The following is a 21511-nucleotide window of genomic DNA, read 5'->3' as shown; positions in this document are numbered from 1 at the left end:
CCCATGTCAACTGATTCACTGGCAAACTGGATGAGGTGCTTGATTGAAAGCTAAAATCTGATTAAGCATCTCTCAATGAACCTTTGACTATTTTCCAGTAGTGCCTTAAATTCTATAACTAGCATGGCAAAACTCTAATTTCAGCAGTTTTTTTAATGAAATCAAAACTTTACAAATCAAAATCCGGTCCCAGAAAGTATTATTTGTACAAATATCACCCTGGTTAAAAGATTATGCCTGTGATATGCGTGCTATTTCATTGGAGTCACATTCAATCAATTGACTATCATAAAACCTGCCCTTAAGGAACACATTAGTCACCAAAGGATCAATTTTCAACTCGCCACCACTCCATTGTTAGGTGTAATCAAGGTGAAAGCCAGAAGATCGTTTAATAATCCCAATTTATCACTCAAGGATCTGTCTGTTCTGATTTTTGGGGAGGTACAAATTACAAAGATCTCAAGCTGCTTGGCAGTTGGGGTGGGGTGCGAAACTTTTACACCTTAGGGGTGTCCTTAAGTTTAACTGCTTGCTGTTCTGTTGAGCCCCTAATGCTTTGAGTCCTTCCACTTAAGATAGCTACAGGCCTACATCGGTCTATGCCCCCATAAAATCTGGGGCAATTGTACCACTAAAGAAAGATAAAAAGATTAATTTGTGACAATACATATTTATATGTGGCTTGTCTCGAATTAATTTAAAGTATCTCTGTTGCAGTGAGTGATCTGAATGGATATTAGCAAATTTGTAACAACCTATTCTTGTTCAGCTGAAGGGCAAACTGGGAGGGATTTTTTGAAATACTTTAGTCACACATTTTTAATTGCATGCCAAAATATTGAAGAAAGCCAATGAATCAACAGTTATTTATGAATTAATTGCTCTTGCTATTGTCTCCATGAGTTATTGTAATACATAATAATTTCACAGCGTATGCAGTTCAATCAATTTTGAGGCGGTCATGAGATCTGTTCTGAATCCTGCCCGACATCAAGCTTGGGTCGCTTGGTTGTTAAAGATTAAAGGGGGGCTCAGGTTGTTTTACTGGGAAGAAGGTGCAAGATATTCACGCCTGTAACTAATGACTAGGGCAGCTTTTCTGGTGTTTGTCACCATGCCACAGACAGATGTCAGGAATGTCAGGTTTTGTAAACAGTTATACTTTAAACTGTCTACTTAATTCCAAGATAGAATGGAGTTGGAGTCTACAGGATAGCTAATTAGCATTTCTATCTGGATACAAGGCCCATGTGATTCACATCATCATGGAGATGGGCTTTGAGGGGGGAAGAGTCCATCGCAAGCCATTGTAGTATCAGGTTACAGGGTTTATCTTAAGATATCCCTGAAGCTCACAGACAAGTCACTCTTTTAGAATCCGAGATAGATAGAGAGAGAGAGAGAGAGAGAGAGAACAGAGAGATAGAGGCAGCAAGTCATTATTGTTCACCATACAGGATGCAGTTGGGAGCTCATGCTCGGACGGAAGAGAACAAGGTGGTGGGGGTTTAAGCGAAGCTGGAGGACTCACCTAACTTTGGTGAGAGGGTCGGATCTCTAATTCATCGCTCACCATGAATCAATTCGGGCAGTCGAAGCTATCTGGCTGGAAAAGGAAAGAGGAGCAGAAAATAGCTTTGGTTCCTGGAGAATGAAGTGTCCACTTAAGGGGCAGAACAAATGATAAACATGGCAGGAGGAGTTTTGGTCATTATAAAAGTTAAAAAGTTCTGTAGTTCAGAGTATGAAGTTGCCCCCTGAAATAGTGTTTAGTAAATGTCGCTTGTGGTTCGTTTGTTACAGTAAAAGCCTTAAAACTTGAAATCTTGTCATGTGATCATTTCAGTCATTCATTGGAAGTTCAAATTTCTTTTTAAAAATTATCAGTCTCTACGGGGATCGCAACACTGCATACTTAATCAGGCCTCCCATTGGCATCATCAGGCAGACAGCATGTAAAACCAGATGCAAAAATCAATCCACCATTTTTGAAGTGCTAAAATCATCAAAGCACTGATAGATATCTCAGACTCCCACCTCTAGCTGTCCATCTGTTTTTCTGCCCCTTTAATTCAATACTTATTGGTTAATTTAATCAAACTGAATACAAGTTCCTACATGGGAAAAGCTATTGAAATCAAATTCCGATACAAAAATATTTGCGAGGCAAGCATTGTTCTGCCTTAATAAAGCGAGGCTTGCATTGATGTAGTGCCTGTCATGTCCTCAGACTGTCCAGAAGCACTTTCTAGCTAATGGACTACTTTTGAAGTATAGTCACTGATGTAGGAAACACGGCAGCCAGTCTGCACAAAGTGAGCTCCCCTAATCAGCGATTTAATGCCCAGATAATCTGTTGCTTTCTGATTTTGATTGAGTAATAAGTATCAGAAAGGACATTGGGTAGACCTGCCCAGCTCTTCAAAAGAGTGCCATGCAATCTTTTATACGCATCTGAAAGAGCAGAGAGTCTCAGTTTAGAGACGGCACTCCCATCAAGCCCACAGTGCTACACCAGAGCGTCAGCCCTAGAGTTTTGTGCTCAAATCCCTGGCGTGGGACTTGAACCTACAGCCTTCTGACTCAGAAGTGAGAGTGCTACCAAATGAGTCACGGCTGACACCTTACCTTATTTATGATTTAGACTCGTGGCCATTGCACTGGCCTGGGATTCAGGTTCAGGATCCCCCTTACTTAAAGCTCAAGCTTAAGCCTCAAAGAAATATTAACAAACATGTGCTGGGAATCAGTGATGAATTGAATTGCTTGACCTTGAACTAATAATAGCCACTCCAGACCCTTGCCAGACCATGTCTTGTTTGAAATGCAATTATTTTTCCAACACTGTCTGCCTTCGGCATGCCCTAGAAAGATTTACATGAATATGCAACATTCATTGGTGCTCACGATTCTCTAAGTCTTCAGTGCTCTAACATTGACCCTGTTTCTAGCTTTAGAATAATTCAGCCGCAGGAGATTCCTGAGGATTAAGCAAAGCAAAGGTACTCTGTAAAACAGATTCTTTGTGTAGGTGGGTGTCTATTGTCAACTGCTAACAATCCTATGCTCTAACAAGCTATGAAATTAAAATTTTACACGTAAAGAAAAGGCTTGTTTTTTATCTGTGATGCATTCACGGAAATTACACGAAAATAAAACTTAGTTTTACTCGAGTCTACCATTGTTTTCAAAGTCAATTCGAACGGCCTTTGCAGTTGCCAAGGCCAAGATCAGTGATTGGTGCAGCAGGGAATTTATATTTTGTATTTTATCTGGGGAAAAACAGGAGCATGTGATTATAAATCCCGAAGTAGACGTAGTCTAAAAGGTGTCAGACATGTGTTCCTTTGTTTTTTGAATATTTTACTTTAACTAGTCAATTTCTTTTGGCATTGTTCACATTTATTTTAAACTAGATTTAAGTCACTCTTAACAGATGACGCTTTGACTCCTTGTTTGATTCCTCAATCACTTCAGGTCCCAGCGGGTCTTGTTAAACCTGAGCAAATAACTCATCTTTGGCTTTGAGGAATGATAGGAAAATAAGTGTAATTTAATACATTAAAATAATGTAGAGTGAGCTAACAGCAATTATAAATGATCACTTTATATCTAAGGAGAGTATTTTTTCTTATAAGTTTCTCTTTAGAATGAACAGCTGCAATTCCAGTGCCCTCTGAGAATTTCAGGATGCTTCATGTGTCTCAGAGACCCATGTGCATGTTCCAGCTGCTCGAGCTCAAGCTGAGGGTTTCTGAGCTTGAAGCATGGCTGAACTCCCTGCCGTGTAAATGGGTGGCTGAATGTGTCCTGGACCTCAGAGTGCAGGGTGTGCCTACCCCCACAGCCAGACAGGATTCAGAATAGCAAGTGGGAGGCCACCTGAAAGAGTAGGAAGACGCAGGCAGTGCAGGAATGCTCTGGGGGCGTGCCACACTCAAACTAACATTCAGCCGTAAATGCCAGTCACAATGACAACACCTGGAAGGAGCCCAGTCCTGAGCCCAAGCCTGGAACCATGAGTCAAATGGGGGTGGGGAGCAGGCATAGAAAAGTGTAGGAACACCATAATAATTGGAATTCAACGCTGAGGGGAACAGACAGGCAGTTCTGCTATCCCTGACTTGAGATTTATACCGGATGTTGTCTCCTGAGTGTCAAGGTAAGGGGCATCATGGAAAGGCGCAGAACATTCTGCCAGGTGAAGGGTCAGAGACAGAAGTCATGGTCCAGGTAAGAAGCAATAACCTAGGGAGGGAGAGGATTGAGTCCTGCAAGAGTTTAAGAAGCTAGGGTAGAGTTAAAAAAAAGGACTCGAAAGGTAGTAATCTCTGGATTACTCCCAGTGTTATGCACTAGTGAGAGTAGAAATAGGAGGATATGGCAGGTCAACACATGGTTGAAGACCATAGTGTAGCTGGGATGGCTTCAGACTCCTGAACATGGCGATGCAAGAACTATAGAGCAGTGACAATGGGAGATTTTAACTCCCCCGTTATTTATTGGGGCAGTGATTCTGTTGAAGGGAAGGGGGAATATCTGAATTATGTTCAGGGGAATTTTCCTGTCCATTGAGGAAGGATACATTGATGGACCTAATCCCCAGGTTTAAAATGGGCCATTTGGAGAATGCCACAGAGGGGGAGCATCTCAGGAATAATGATCATAATAATATCATATAGATTAGTTTTGGAGAAGGACAAGGAGCTGTCTAGAATAAAAATACTTAACTGCAAGAGGCCTAATTTCAGTGAATTGAAGAGTGATATCTTGGATAAACTGGAATCAAAGACTGATCAGCACAAATATAATGAAGCGATGGGTTGCCTTTAAAGAGGAGATGGTTCAGGTACTGTCTAGGAACATACCAACAAGGGGGATAGGGAGGACAACCAGAAGCCACTGGATGGTGAAAGAGTTAAGAGAGCAGGATGAAACAAGGGAGAATCAGGCTGAATATAAAATATAGGGGCAAAGTGAAAGATAGAATGAGAGAGGCAAAGAAACAGTAATAGAATAGTTTGGCCAGAACTGGAGAAGTGCAGATAACTGAGAGGGTTGTAGATCTGGAGGAGGTTACAAAGATAGTGGGGGGGAAGCCATGGAAGGGTTTGAAAACAAGGATAAGAATTTTAATTCAGGCAGTGATTATCCACGAACCAAGGTAGGTCAGCAAGCACAGTGATAGTAGGTCAACAGGACTTAGTGAGAATTATGATACCGGCACCAGAGCAGACCAGTCAGGAGTCTAGAGGTTACAAAGGCATGGTTGAGGGTTTCAGCAGCAGATCAGCTGAGGCAGGGGTGAAGTCAGTAGATGCTACAGAGGTGGAAATAGACTGTCTTATTGATGGCCCACAAATATGGTCAGAAGCTCATCTCAGAGTCGAATAAGGCAGGGAGATAGTGTACAGACTGGTTCAGCCTCAGGCGTTTGCCATGGAGAAGGATGGAGTCGGTGGCTAGGGAATGGAGTTTGTGGCGGGGACTGAATGCAGTGGCTTTGGTCTTCTGCTGAGCCTGCACTGGAGGAGAATGTAGACAGGATGCTGGAATGGGCAGACTCCCGGCAGATGAAACTCACCACAATAATGTATGAAGTAATAAATTTTGGTAGGAAGAATGAGGGGAGGCCATGCATGGTACAATTTTAAAGAGGATGAAGGAATAGAGAAATCTGGAGGTGTTTGTGCACTAACCTTTGAAGGTGGCAGGACAGATTAACAAAGCAGTTAATAAAGTACATGGAATCCTGGGTTTTATAAAAAGTGGTATAGGGTAGCAGGACGTTATGCTAAACCTATATAAAATACTAGTTTGGCCCCGGTTGGAGTACTGCATCCAAACCTTGGCACCATACTTTAGGAAGGACATGAAGCTTCTGGAGATGGTTCAGAAGAGATTTACTAGAAAGGCTTCCAGGTATGTGTGATTACAGTTACGTGGAAAGACTAGAGAAGCTGGGATTGTTCTCCTTAGAGCAGAGAAGGCTAAAAGGAGATTTGATAGAGGTGTTTAAAATCATGAAAGGTTTAGATAGAGTCAATAAAGATAAACTCTTTCCAATAGCTGAAGAGTCGATGATCAAAGGGCACAGATTTAAGGCGACTGGCAAAATAACCAGCGGATTCATGTGGAAAAATGTTTTCGTGCAACCAGTGGTTAGGGTATGGATTGCACTACCTGGATTGGATGATGGACACAAATTCAATAGAAGCCTTCAAAGTGGAATTGGATAAATACTTGAAGGGGAATTTTTTCTTAAATTCCAGGAATACGGGGAAACAGCAGGGGAGGAGAACCAACTGGATTGTTCTTCGAAAGAATCAGCTTAGACTTGATGGACCGAATGGCCTAATTCAGCACAGCACTGTTCTATTATTCTCTGACAAACCCTTTGGTCACCGGTCCTAATATCGCATTATGTGGCCCAATGTCAAATATTCTTTGATTAACGCTTCTTCCTCGGGATATCTTAAAGGTGCTCTATAAATGCAGTTTGTGGCTGTTGCTATGTAGGATATCCATAATACAGTTGGGGATTCATAAATGTGAATAGATATAGCATTTGCAAGCTTAACAGCTTGGCTTTTAAATGCGCATTTCTGATTTTAAAGGTTAAATTAAAGCATGCTTAGAGTATGTGTAATTATTTTTCAGAGCTTTGGGACTAACATGCTGCAGCTGTGTTTTTATGAGCATCAAGGTCCCAGTTATATTACAAAATAGAAAACAACGCCCTGAAAGTTAACACTTTTGAAAAGGGGGAAATAAAAGTCCCTGTTCCAAAGAAATTATGCAAAAATGAAGATCTCCAATCGGTCTTGTCAGCTCTTCACAATGTCCCTGCACAATAATGCAATTTTAATCACGGTGTTTAGCTAAACGTAAATAAAATTCACAACCTGTAATCCTTTGAGGGTGGAGTTGTCTTGCCGGCAATGGTTGAATTCTGCCACCAAATAACAGTCATAAACACACCAGTACCATCTGGTGCCAGGAATCAAATTCTGCACCATGACAATACAAAGCCATTCAACATGACCGAAGTCACCAAGAAGCCGGCAAGGTGGGGGCTGATATTCCAGAGCTCATGAGTACAGAAAGAGGAACAATTTCTTGTCAAATTTACCCTGTTGGGGAATTATTAGGTGAAATTACAACAACAACTTGCATTTATACAGCACCTGTAACAGAGTAAAAACACCTGAAGACACTTCGCAGTAGTGATTATCAGACAAACTTTGACCCTAACCCATACCAGGATGTATTCAGGCAGGTGACCCAAAGCTTTGTCAAAGAGGTAGGTTTTAAGCACTGTCTTAAAGGAAGAGAGAGAGTTCGAGAGGTGGGAATGTTTAGGGAGGAAATTCCAGAGCTTAGGATCCAGCAGCTGAAGACACGGGCGTCAATGGTGGATCGAAGAAAATTGAGGATGCTCAAGAGACCAGAACTGGATGAACATTATCCTTCCGAACCATATCCTGTGCAAATCATAGTGATGGGTGTATGGGAATATTTTAGTGAGGTCTATATGAGCTTCCCTGGAGCTCTGGCCAAAGCCCTATTTCCTGTTTCACACAGCATTCACTAGGTTTTCTTGTGGCTTTTCTAATCCTCAAGATTTTTTTAAAATCAATGAATAAGATTAACAAACCTATTGCAGGCCTAATAGTCATTTCCCCTCAGCCCACACTTCTAGTTCCACATTTTACTTTTAGTCGCTTGGTAGTGCAGAACTTGCTCAAAGTGACATACGTTCATACACAGGGACCCGCTCTCTGCAAACAAAAGGAATATGCTCAAGCCCTGCGCCTTTTTAGAATTGCCTGTAAGCACGGGGATCCTATAATTCCCCTTGTAGAAAGTAAGCAATATTTCACTTTTACCTCTGCCCCTACTGTGAAATAGAAGTGAGTTGAAGAATCTACCGGTTTACGCGTTAGACTGGATAGCTCTAGTTTTGGCCAGCAGGGACGCACTAGGCCAAATGGCTTTCTTCAGTGCCATAATTTTTTCTATATAGGCAACACCATCTCTCTCTTTTCTCTTGCTAAACTTCTGTTGCAGTTGTATTTGTGAGGTGAGTGCAGATATAACAGATTTTAAATAGTCACTGGGTTATTAGTGCGGAACTCTGCATCAAGTGCCTTCTGCATGAATAGATGTAAACTGGGTGTTGTTAGCTTTGTCAGCAGGAATTATTCATTTTAAATAAAAATATTATCGCACTTTTAATGCTATCTGATTCCAAAGCAGAGACACCAGGCCTAGCTTTACTGGTGCATGGGACTGGCTGGGAGACGGAGGCTGGGAGCGGCGGTAGAATTTTGGGGAGCCACAACAGTACTACCTCACCGCTGGGCCCTTCATTCAGTAGCGGAACTGGATATGGAGTAGCTGCCTGTTCCAAGGGATTAAAACAACTATTTGGACCTCAGAACTCACAAACACTGAATTAGCTTTTATTAATCAGGGATATGGTGGTATAGTGGTAATATCATGAGACTCATAATCCAGAAGCCCAGACTAATACTCTGGGCACATGGCTTCAAATCCCACTGCTGAAGGAGTTTGAATTCAATTAATACAATTTGGAATTGAAAGCTAATCATGAAGTTATCATTGATTTCTGTTTAAAAACCTCTCTGGCTCACTAATGCCCTTTAGGGAAGAAAATCTGCCACCCTACATGTGGCTCCAGACTCACAGCAATGTGGTTGACACTTAATTGTGCTCTTAAATAAAGAGGGATGGGCAACAAAATGTTGGCTTTGATGGTGACACCCACATCCCATAAAATGATAAATGTTAAAAAAAAGTATTTTAGTAACTAGATTTAAAAAGGAGCCCAAATTTTTGTTTGGCCCATGTGAAACATCTTGCATTTACATAATGCCTTTACTATATTAAAGGCACTATGTAAATGCAAGTTGTGGTTGTTACTAATTTCTAACGCTACTGGTTGATTTGTTATGGCGTTGCTCACAGACAAAGTAATCCCTCTACACACATTCCTCTCACTGCCTTATTATTAGGTTTGCACTTTTTAATTTATCTCTCTGCCTCTGTGTTTCATGCACAATTGCTTCCGCTGCCTTTCCTTTGTATCTCTGTGTTTTCTTCTCACCCTGTCTACTTTATGGCTCTCTCTATGAAAGGAGGCTGTTTCTCCAGGCTGTAGGGTCTAGAGATAAGGAGTCAGCCATTTTGACTGAGGAGAAAGATCTTTACTCAGAGGGTTGTGAATCTTTGGAATTCTCTGCCTCAGAGAGCTGTGGATGCTCAGTCATTGAGCCTATTCAAGGCTGAAGTCGAGGGATTTTTTGGCTGCAAGGGAACCAAGGGATATGCAGATCGGACAGGAAAGTAGAATTGAGGTCGAAGATCTGCCATGGTGAAGCAGATTCGAAGACCCATGTGGCATACTCTTGTTCTTATTTCTTATATTCTTAGGATCTTTCTTTCTGTCTGCTCACTGCTTACTTTGTCTAAATCTTTCTGTATCCTGCTACACGCTTTCTATCCATCTATTTTTCTTTCCTTTTCTCTCAGCATCTTCCTTTCTCTCTTTCCATGCACTGGGTTGAACATAACAGTCTGAGGAAATTCCTCAGGCACATTATCTTTCTGGCACAGGCATAACAGGCAACCAAAGAAATTAAAATTTGAGAATAATGAGATCTCAATGTACTTTATTGAATGCAACACTCATTTTGCTTGTCAGCCAGACAGGCTGAATCATGAAGTATTGCAGCTTGTCCAATGTTGGGGATGCTCTTGAGGCCTCTAGATTGCACTAGGCCATGGGAGAAAGAGGTAGCTAGAGTACTCAGAGGATGCAATGGAAAATTCATGAGCTTTATCTCAATTTCAATTTTTCTATGCTTAAAAAAAAATCCACTTTAGACATATATGCTCAAGGTCAGTGAAGATCTGCATTCCGGACTTTTCTTTTCTGGAAAACAATTAAACACAATTTTTTGTGGCAATTTAGCTGGGCAGAAATTTAGTGGATTGTTGTTGGGGAGAGTGGGAGGGGTGGAACCTGGGCAAAAAAGATTTTGCGCAATATGGTTGCTTCATAAAGTAGAATGAAATGACTTGAGGGAAAATAGCCCCAGGACTTTACCATTGAATAAAGAAAAACAAAATTGACAGTGATGGCAATCAAGCTGTAGACTGGATAAACATAGTGGATGCAAAACAAAATTATAAAGATCCCTTATTAAAAGAAATCGAGACTTGCAACTGATAAGGGGAGAGGTCTATTGTCATTTGTCCACCAGCCTGAATATTTTCTGAAGAGTGAGATTGCTAATATTTTTTCTTTTCCATTTTTATTCATCAGTTTTGCCACCTCTTATTTTCTTAAAGTGTTCGAATCTATGCTGCGATACAGTTCCATGGGTGGGCATTGGGCACCATCTGGCAACTCATTTAAGTTACCGTTGTTCACATATGCGCCAAGACAAAGAAAGTTGGCGGACTATTTTACTGTGGGGACATCAAACCCAGGCACAGCTCTGTTCTCAATCAATGCACAACAGCATCAATTCACCAAATCAACTTACTGCGTTGTCATTGTGTACTTAAAAATAAATAAACTAAAAAAAAATGTCTTTGGCCGGAGATTGGTGGAACCCCAAAAGGAATGGCATCAACACCTAAGCACCGGCCGTTACACTATTTCTGAAGGGTTTCCACTGATGTTTCACCAAAGTTATGTCGGGTATTTTTGGGAGCGAATCAACAACGCCTTCTGCTTTCTACAAAGCTATTACAGAAAATGTAGCTCCCTGCGAAGGAAATGATTTACATTGTGATTATCATCAAAATGGTTGAATCGATGCATTATATTCAACAAGCCTTCCTGAGGTGAAAGCAAATATGCAAATAGCATCTTTATCAGACAAACATTATCAGACGTAGGTAACAAATCAGAATTCATATCCTCACACATCTCATACCCAAGGGTTGGCCAACAGTGAATGCCAATCATCATAGCACAAAACATTTATAGCTGAGGTGCAGAGATTTGTACCAACTGTAAAATACCACAGCTTATAGAAGGAGTACATACAAAGCTTTCTCACAAATCCTCCAGACCAGAAACTGGAAGGTCAAATATATTGAGGTGCTTTTGCACTGCAACGAACCTTTTCACTGTTATGCTACAAAGGATGTGACTGACACAAAAGAAAAAGCTCCAAGATGTTAATCAGGATCTCAAGTAATACTGTGAATCATAAGTAAGTCAGCATTCCTGATTCATGTCCACAGAGTTTGAGAATTTCCAACACCCGTAGGGTGAATGCAGCTGTATAATTTTCTCCATCACAAAACAACTAAGGAACAATAAAACAAAGGGGTGGCCAGCCTTTAACTTTCTACCCTTCCATTATTTTCCCAATCAATGGATTCCCCCGATTGTATAGAATGTATTAGCTCTACATTGAAACTTGTTGCACTTACACAACGCCAACACAACAAGCATCAAAGTACACATATCACACACATATACAGATAAGGGCTGATTCAGCCATGCCATCAGACTAAAACTCTACTGAATCTGCAGTGAGGCCCAAGCTGCACACTGACAGAGTAATGAGTATGTTATTTAAATATGCTACTTATGTGATTTAGACCTTGTGTAGGGAATGATATGCAGAAGATCTTGCAGGATACAGGTAGTATGTAACCAACAAAGGTCTCCTTAAAAAAATTATAGGTTGCAGCCACCTGCACCTGGGCATAAAATATGTCGTAACCTTTTTATAGGTTGAATAATGATTCAGATAAGTTTTCATGTTTTGCTAAATTGTATGAGGCACAGAAATAGCAATCGAGAGTGAAAGCACCAAAAACCCAACGTAGAAGCGAGAACAGGGCAAGTGGGGCATTGGTGCTGCTCCCATCCCTGTTTGATGTCTGGTGAAGTGGGCATGCTGTCGAGTGGGTAGAGCTGGTTTCTTTGGGAGTCCAGTGTACTCTCCCCAAAGGATGCCAGTGCGCCATCTTTGGCAAAAGACAGGAGCCAGGCTCAACGATATCTGTGGGTCATGAGCGCAGATGTGGAAAAGGACAGTAGACCTTAAGGTAAGATTCACCAACAGTACCATGTACCAGGTAGGCAACCCAAGAGTTGATGCCACAAAGCATTGCTTGTCAGCTGGTCACATGTTTACCATCCCTGCCTCCCACCACTCTTCCGAGGCCCCTAACTAATCTTACAGCTCTGGCATCGTATTTCATGTATTTTCATAATTCTGTAGGGCACGCAATCAAGATGCAATGTGTAAGTGAAAGCTTCATCACATTCACATTCCTCAAGTATCATTCCTGTGTTTCACGTTGGCTGCAACCATCCGTGCTGCAGATGGCAAAATGCCACCCTGCTGATCCACAGTAAATTGAGGCAGTTGTTTTCAGTTATGAGTGGGCAAATATGCTAAGTTTCCGCAAATATACTCTCCAGCATGCTGGGCTTCTTGGCACACCTTCTTCCGTTGTTCACACCTCAAGCAGGCGGGAGCCTCGTAAATTTGTGGGGTCCAAATGCGTCAGTGGATCCGTGATGCACTTGTAAATAGGACCTGCAGCTTACCTACCACCTGCCTGGCAGAAACGGGTCTGGCAACAAGTCAGGAACTTTCCGTTTTGGCTACAGGAGAGGTGGGAATACTCTGTGGGCACCACAAGGTAAGTCCCAGCCTCCTCTGGCCTGGACTCACTCCCCTGAGACCCTCCTTAAATCTCTTCCCTGCAACTTACATGGAAACAAAGAGCTACCTTTGCTACCTTCTATGATGATAACCACTCTGCACTTCTGTCATGCCTGTTCCAGGTGGGAAGTGGACCGACGGCATTTAAATAAGGCCTGGGAATTAAAATGCCCTGAGCCTAAAATTTAGGACAGTGACTGCATTCCACATTCATCTCACCCGGTTATCTGCTTTTTCTGCAGATCAGTGAAGTTCAGAATCTAGGATGAACATATCCAATAGACATCTCAACTGCAAGAATATAAACATATTGTGTGACTTCACCTCAGTGTTTCCAAATCCAGCCTAAAAGGCACATCCTTTTAAAAAAGAAATACCTTAACAATTCAATCAAATTATTTTCTATTTATTTAATTAATTGCAAGATCAATCAATTTTATTTGCAGTCAAGTTGCTTATATTGTTGCCTTCCCAAAAAGGACGTTATATAATTCTGAATTAGCAGAAGCATGTCACTGTCATCCAAGCTTAAGAGAAGCTATTATACCTTACTCATCCTGTTGGATAAATGATGTAATGATTTCCCTAGCCTTACTCACAAGAGACACACGATATACCAATCAGTCTTTGCTTAGTGGTGAAGTCCCCCACCCAATACCCATTCACTACCACGCTTCTAAAGAGAATAGTGGCAACAGGTCTACTAACTTTCTTGCATCAGGCTCATTCTTAGCATGGGCAGCCAGGTCAAGCGCCAGTCTGGCATGCCAATTATATCAAGGAGGTGACAAAGTCAGATTGCTTCAAATTGTAACATTTCTGAACCTAACAAAGTGTTTGGGGTGCAACCCGCTCAATATAAGGAAGATGGTTGCAAAATCATGTGGATGGTGCAAAGGCAACAGAATATGCAGCAGAATGCACCTCAGCTTAAAGAAACATGTCTTTTAATGCACTGCCTGCACATAGGCAGTAGAAGCAGAGTCTTTGAGTATTTTTGAAGTAGAGGTAGATAGATTCTTGATAAACAAGGGGGTGAAAGGTTATCGGGGGTCGGCAGGAATGTGGAGTTGAGGTTACAATCAGATCAGTCATGATCTTCTTGAATGGTGGAGCAGGCTCGAGGAGCCAAGTGGCCTATTCCTGCTCCTAATTTATATGTCCGTACAGCTGAGAAGAGGTGGCAGAAATTCCGTGACCTTCTGTTTTGAACCCTGCTGGAGCACAGCTTACTAAAGAGGACTAAGATAAAATTTGTTTTAAAATTAGGGATAAGACTGACAAAAGATACTAAAGTAGAACTCCAACACTGAGACTCAGCACTGTCCCTGGAATAGCACACTTAAAACTTCTTGCCAATCTATGCAACCCCCAGTTTACCTTGATCCTTTGTTCTCCTGTCTTGAACACAATTGAAACTAATACTCTCAGCTCGCTGTTTAAAAAAACCCTAAATAAAATGCATTTGGGAATTTTCAGCTCCATTCTGAGTGGACATGGGCTCATTCCCAAAAACCTGTCCATGATTTTGGACAAAAATGCAAGAAGCTGGTCATTTTACTTTAAGTAGCCTCAACGATCTCTGTTTCTCATTGAATGGAGCGGGCTTGAAGGGCTGAATGGCCTACTCCTGCTCCTATTTCTTATGTTATGAGAAATGAAAACTTTTGTACTGATATAAGAGTTCCCTTCCCGAATTGAGTCGATTTGGTGGGTACAATTGACATGGGTTTGTTGTGCACCAATCTGCAGTGCACCTGACCTGGGAACATCTAATGTCAACATCGAACATTCAAAGTAGAAAACTGTTCACTTCCTCATCACTAACATTCCTCACATTGAGAATAAAAGCATACTGGCAACATCGACAACTCACCCAAGGATGGAGTAGCCCATGACCAAGGCACAGGGCCCCTGGGAAGGATATGCCAAACTGTGGCTATGAGGCACACAAGGCAAATAGATTTCTCCCTGTCAGCTTGATAAAAAATAACTAAATCTAAATTGGATATGTAGCAATTATGCACTGAGGCAAGTATTTTCTTCAGCACCTTTTGAAGAGCGTGTTTCTCAATGGCAGAGCTAATTTCTGTTAACATGTTGGAAATGTAGTCAGTGTGAAACTGGTAACTGCATTCAGACAAACCATAAGGATAACTTGTGTGAATGGAACATTCACAATGTTGGAATAGGGATTGTCCAGGGTTCAGCTTCAAACACTTAGGACAGAGTAGAGGAAGCTTTACTCTGTGACTCACTGTGCTTCATGCTGATGCTGTGTGCAAAAAAGAGGTGTTCTATTTTCCAATACAGGCTGCTTGGATAAGAAATAAAAAATGCAGAGGAGGAAAAAAGCAGAGTTGACACCCAATACAAGTTCCGGTGCAAAGTTCTTGCTATTCTGAACACTCTGTGTGGTGGATACTGCCTCCTGCGAGCTCCACATCTCTGCTGAACTCCTTTGTCCCTGTCGAGCTGCAGGCCTGTGAGCAGCCAGCAGTGCTGCTCCTGCTGCTCCTGTTCTGCTGCTGCTAATCATCTCGCTCCTAACCTGAGATCCAAAGTAAAACACCACAAGCTGATCCGATAGATCAGAGCTTCAGAGTGCAGTTCAGGCACAAAACCTCCAAAGTGTAGACCGTCCTTTAGGGAAGGAAATCTACCATCCTTACCTGGTCTGGTCCGCATGTGACTCTCTAGACCCACAGCAATGTGGTTGACTCTGAAATGGCCTAACAAGCCACTCAATTCGAGGGAAATTAGGGATGGGCAACAAATGTTGGCTTTGCCAGTGATGCCTGCATCCTATGAAAGAATTTTTTTTTTCAAAAACAGCATCAGCGCTCATTGCTGCATGGGATTCCCAGAATGCCCTCATTATTGGGAGGCTCATTTAGGCTCCAACATTCCACCCATCAGACAACCACGTGCGAAACCCATAATATTTATGTGGCTCCAGAATTAAACAGAAACTTACTAATCCAACACTGTGTAACACACTCATGGGCATACCCGTGTGCAATTACAAATCTTTATTCTTCCTTTTCATAATATTTCTACATGATACAACTCCTGTGGCTTCAGCAGAAGGCTCATTCTCGTGCTCTGACTGCTGAAATGCTCTTGGCTGACATCCTCTGGGTGTTGGAGCACATGAGGCCCCTGCCAATGGCTGCTTCACCAGTACAAGCACAGGTTCGGCACTCCAGACATGAGGTAGCATATGAGGCACTGGCAGGATGGGAGCAATGGGTGAAAGGTGGAAGTGCCGTTTCTATGTCCCTTTTTACCTGCATTTTCTTGCTGGCAATGAGCTGGAGAACACTTTGCTGCACTGGGACAATAAATGGCCAAGGCTAGGGCATCGATCATCCTATTTAACATGGCATTCATAGTGTGCAAGTCATTGCGTGAACTTGTTTGATTACCATGTTTCATGCACATGTAAATGATCTCATTTTCCATGGTGACATCATCACAAAGGCCTGTAACATCATGCCACTCATGCTTGAGATGGGCTCTTCCAACATCTGCACAGTTAGCCTGGAATGCCTGTCAAGTGTATCACACACTCTTTGCTTCTGCTCTAGGACTATTCTGTTCATCGAGGTGAGCAGAGCTTGAAGCATCATACACCCTCTGACCAGGGCTCTTCACTGGTGTCCCTGCCTCCTCTCTCTGCTCTTGCTCACTTGTGATGTGTGAGTCACCAGGTGAAAATCCAACTATCTGCCTTATGAGTTCCAGAGAGGTGAGAGTGTCTGAGCTGGTACATGGTCTAAACGTGTCCTGTGATGGTGCACTCTCAGGGAGAGTTGACCACCCCCCGCCCGCCCCCCCCCCACCCCCCCCCCCCCCCCCCACCTCCCCCACCCACCCCGAGGAGCTGTCATCATCTTTCTGGACCACTTCCTGTGAGATACTTAAAGGCCCTGTGGGAGATTAAAGACATGAATTTGAATTGTCAAGGTGACAATGGTTTAAGTGATCATTATGCATATGATCATTCACTCACTGCTGACATCAAGTTAACATGAGTGATTATTGTATGCCATGAGGCTGTCTGATATTTAATCCTGTCCCCATCTCCAATGACCAAGCACACTAGGACTCCACAGATATCCAGCACCTCCTCCTCAGTAGCTGTCGGTTGCGAGATGGCTGGAGAGCCACCTCATGTTCTGTACTTCTCTTGCAAGGAGGGAAAGAAGAGACCTATGAATGACAGCAATTTTTAAAAATTGATTCATGGGATGCTGGCTAGGCCAGTATTTATTGTCCTTCCCTCATTGCCCTTGAACTGGCTGGCTTGCTAGCCCACTTCAGAGAGTGGCTAAGAGTCAACCACTTTGCTGTAGGTCTGGGGTCACATGTAGGCCAGACCAGGTAAGGTTGGCAGATTTCCTTCCCTAAAGGATATTAGTGAACCAGATGGGTTTTTAACGACAATCTGCAATGGTTTCATGGTCCTCATCAGACTTTTAATTCCAGGTTTTGTTATTGAATTCAAATTAACCAGGGTCTCTGGAATACTAGTCCAGTGACAATATCACTATGGGGCTGCCTCCGCATGTCAATGGCAAGCATTGAACGGATGGATAAAGAACACTTGTTAATGGTGAGTGAGAGGCAAGCCATTGCATGAGACTGAGGCTGTGTTTATGGTGTACGTACAGTTGTGGATGTGAGGAAATGTCTAGACAGGAAAGGGATGGATGTACCTGCAAGGTGCATGGATGTGCTGGGTAGGCTTGAGAAGGCAGAATGAGTGGGTTGGGGTGATACGCACATCAGGATGTTGGTAAATGTGACACTGTGTCACCTTTTCTGCCTTGCTTGGATCATTCATGTTTGGCATTGAACCCACAAGTGTGTCATCTCACCACTGCTGCTGGCCTCATGTGCAACCAGCTTGGTTTCACCTTCAAGCTTCTTCCTCTCATCAGTGGGGAAGAGTATCTCCCTGCAGGCCCTTACAAACGTCAGCAGCATATCCAGAGAAGCATCACTAAAACGAGGTGCAGGCTTTTACTGTCTGGACCCCTTTCTGCCAATTCCTTGTGTTGTGCCCCCAACTCCAAACTCCATCAAATGGCATGATTGAAGTTGGCCTTCAAATGCTGGAGTTGATACAGGTCATCATCATGCCCACTCACACTAATTGGTTAGGAAACCTGGAAATGATATGGTAATGCAGTGGTTGGGCTTAACAGCTAGTGACAGAAACAGTACACTTACTTCTGGGTTTCCCACAATTTACTGGACACCCCCCGCAACCCCACCCATGCTCCCAGTGTGTTGCAAGATTAATATCCATTCAATTGTACAATCACAACTTTGTTCCTATGTTGTAAAATCATTTATCAAATAAGCAAGAATGACATATCAATCATACCATGAACGTATATATTTTCTAATTTACCTTGCTGGAAATTTCCCAACAAAAAATGTTCAAACAAAGCCATTAATTTCACCAATATAATTTAACCAATTAAAATTACTAAATTCCTATTAGGAAACTCATAAATAGACAATCAGTAACCTTTAAACAGTATTCTTAAAAATATTCAAAAAAGAGGTAGCTTTTCTCTCAATGTTATATTTTTCATCAGAAACTCTATCCCAATTCCCTCCATCCCTTTCTCTTGTTAGGAGGGCAATCTGGACATCACAACTGATGTTATCAATATCATTTCATTTCACAGTTGCCCTTTCAAGAGGAATCTTCATCCAGGTGCATCAACTCCATCAAAGTTCAGTTACAACAGGAACCTTGAGTGTGGGAATCACTCAAACACAACCAGCTTGCAACACACGAAATTGTAATCACAAAGTAATCTCTTCATTATCATCCCACTAACAATAAGCAGCCAAATTGGATTATGGAATGCTACATATAAGGCGGAATTTTACCCTCCCCCCCGCCAAAAAATGAGTGAGTTTGGGTCCGATAGAATGTTAAAATATTAAAAATCTAAAGATCGACCCCATCCTGCCCACTTCCAGTTTGAACAGGAAACCAACACACTCCTAGGAGATGGACTGGCAATTTAAATATTATGAGGTTGTATGATGTGTATTTAACCACCACTATTTTAAATTTAACCAATGACTGGCCAAGCTTTCTGCACCCCTGAGAACCCAAAGGTTAAAGGGAGGCAAACCTACTGGATTCAGTTTACCTGTTTCACTCACCCCCACGATTGGATACTGCCCAATTACACCAACCCCCCCCCACCCCCACCACACCCCTACCACCGCCACCCTGCCCCCCAATCCTTCTAATCTTCTCCACAAGGCTTCCAATCTTCCCCAGCCCTGGTCTCCAATGTTGCCTGAGCCTCCAATCTCATCCCTTCTCCAATGTCCAGTCTTCCCCTTGCTCCAGCCTCTGATCTTGCTTCTGGCCAGTGATCTCCCCCTTGCCCCAGATCCCAATCTCTCCACTAGCCTGAAATCTTATCACAGCTCTCTCCACCCCCTCAAAAAAAAACAACACCCACTCTCTGATACTTTTAAAATTGTCTCCAGTCCTTTAAAAAAGTGAAACCCTTTGCTTTGCCCCAAGTATCCATTGTATCCAACAACCAGTCTTTGATGGTAACATGACCATTCCGCTCCTGCATTTCATACACCGCCCCCACCACCCCGCCAACCCCCTCAGATTAACCACATTTTCCTGGTTGACCCTAGCATCAGGAGCTATGGGCGTTGGACATAGTAAATGAAGTTTCCAGTTCTAACTTCCTGAATCTATATTTTTTTTAATTGGCAACTGAACCTTCCCCAAACATTTCTGGAGGATAACAACCTCAGATGCCCCTGGAGACAGCACTGTATATATAAAAAAACAACGCACTAATATAGAAAAACAGGGTGAAAACAAAAATATAGGAAAACACCTAACACAATAACCTCTTCCCTTGCACTTAGACCAAGCCACGTAGATATTTCCCCTCCGAGCCACGTGGAAGGATTTCATTTGACGTAATCCCGTGAAGATCAGTACGTGGATGTTCATGGAAGTTTTACAATCGTCAAATAAAAAAGCTAAATAGCCCAGAATAATGCATCGGGCACTTACACAGAACAGGGCGACAATCGGAAATGCCTTGAAATTATTGCATTGCTTGGAACACAGAGAAATAAGTCCTTCGCTGTCAGCACCATTGAATTGTGTAAGCAATAGGTAATATAACAGACCCCAGCTATGGGAATGATCAGAAGGTGTCCCTCTTCCAAATGCCTGAATCAACAACTGGCTAGTGATTTACCGCCTCTCCTTTGTTGGAAAATCTTCCAGCTCCTTCCCTTGCAAAGTAGACCTTGGGCGTGTCTATAGTAAACTAACAAGCTCCGAGAACGGGTTTTCTGAGGATACATAGACACACATTGTTGGAAACGCTCGACCCGAGCGCTCCACGCCGCCCCGGCTCAAGTCAACAAGCCAGCGCTGTCCACGGTGCTGAAATCTGCCGGCGGCAGCAGCTGCCCTCGGGCAGGTAAAATCCCATATAAAAAACACAGGGAAGGGCTGAGTGACTCGCCAGAAGTTCCCTGAACACGATACATGCAGATAATAATAATTTTTTTTAAAAAATGATTTAAATAACTGGCAATTTAACTAACACATAACCATATGCACGAACATCTGCCAGGCGCTTGCTCGCCAGGGACCTTCCCGCCGCAAGAGTGTCCCAGATGGGAGTAACTGCATAGTTTGAATATTCTCACCTGGTCTGTAAAAAGGAAGAATCAAAAAAAAAAACAAATGTGGATGGCAGCTTCCAACTTCTGCTTGCTTGGCCGGGTGTGAAGGCTACAGGAGAGAGGGGGGTATCCGGCACACACTGCTACTCCTTTGCTGGCGCTGCCGCTCTGTGTATGTGTGTGTAGCAAGTGATAGCCTCTTCTCCCTCCCTCCCTCCCCACTCTCTCTCTCTCTCTCTCTCTTTCTTCAATGGCAACAGCTCTGGTCCCCATCGAGCATGTCCGCCTTTGACGTCAGCGCTTTATATAGACCTGGCTGAGGGACGAACATCAGACACTGGCTTTGAGTCATCAACAGCTGCTCTCAGGATTTCTCTCTTTCCCCCTTGGCACAATTATCCCAGAGTGTCTGTTGCCACGATTGTGTCAGCCCCGTCGCCACTTCGGAGCACCTTCATTCAGGATGGACCGCAACGGCTCAAGAAGGCGGCTCACCAACTTCTTAGGGTCAGTTAGGGATGGGCAATAAACGCTGGCCTAGCATTAGCCAGCCACGCCCATTTCCCCATCAAAATAACAACGTGATTTAAATGCACTTTAGCTCCTGTGGATTCGGTTTTTTTAGCGTATGATATCAATGCAGTTTGTCTGATATATTGAAATAACACTGTTGAGTTCTTCAATGCATTGCAGTTCTTATGAAGTTGGTTATCCAGCGAGTCGGGCGGCATTATTGCTTTGCTTCGCCATCAGAAAGGACTCAGTGGGAATACCCCTAACGCCAGCTACTTATCTTAGAAGAAACATTTTGACCTTATGCATTAACTCAGCCAATTTGCCTAGAATTTGCTATAACGCATGAATTATTTACTGCACTCATCGCTTTCAAAAAAAAAGTTAATTTCGCTCCAGTGTCCGACTTGGGGTGGTTGTCTATGTTTTAAAACATCATATAGAAATGCAATTGTAATACTGTTTTCAAATTTACCCGCAGTGCTGGCGACAATACTCAAGGGCTTTTAGGATCCCAATGCCAGGCAATGCTCCAACTACAAATAGGGAATCAATTATGG

The 21511-nt window shown here is 42.7% G+C and overlaps 1 protein-coding gene across 3 annotated transcripts in view; it reads right to left on the bottom strand.

The window, feature by feature from the left end:
- The window catches only part of snap25a (synaptosome associated protein 25a), a 120196-nt gene extending 99478 nt beyond the window's left edge, over positions 1 to 20718 (bottom strand). The window contains exons 1-2 of one of the 3 annotated variants that reach the window (XM_078556443.1): positions 20463 to 20687; positions 1535 to 1609 (exon numbers count right to left, since the gene is read on the bottom strand). The gene's annotated coding sequence lies outside the window, so the exon portion shown is untranslated. Of the gene's footprint in view, positions 1 to 1534; positions 1610 to 20462 lie in introns of all 3 variants that reach the window. The other 2 variants (XM_078556444.1, XM_078556442.1) reach the window with 2 other exon arrangements.
- Positions 20719 to 21511: the final 793 nt, after the last annotated feature.

The sequence above is a fragment of the Cetorhinus maximus genome, chromosome 14 (genome assembly GCF_964194155.1).
Source record: "Cetorhinus maximus chromosome 14, sCetMax3.hap1.1, whole genome shotgun sequence".
Lineage (NCBI taxonomy): Eukaryota > Metazoa > Chordata > Chondrichthyes > Lamniformes > Cetorhinidae > Cetorhinus > Cetorhinus maximus.
This window is presented reverse-complemented; position numbering and strand designations above follow the sequence as displayed.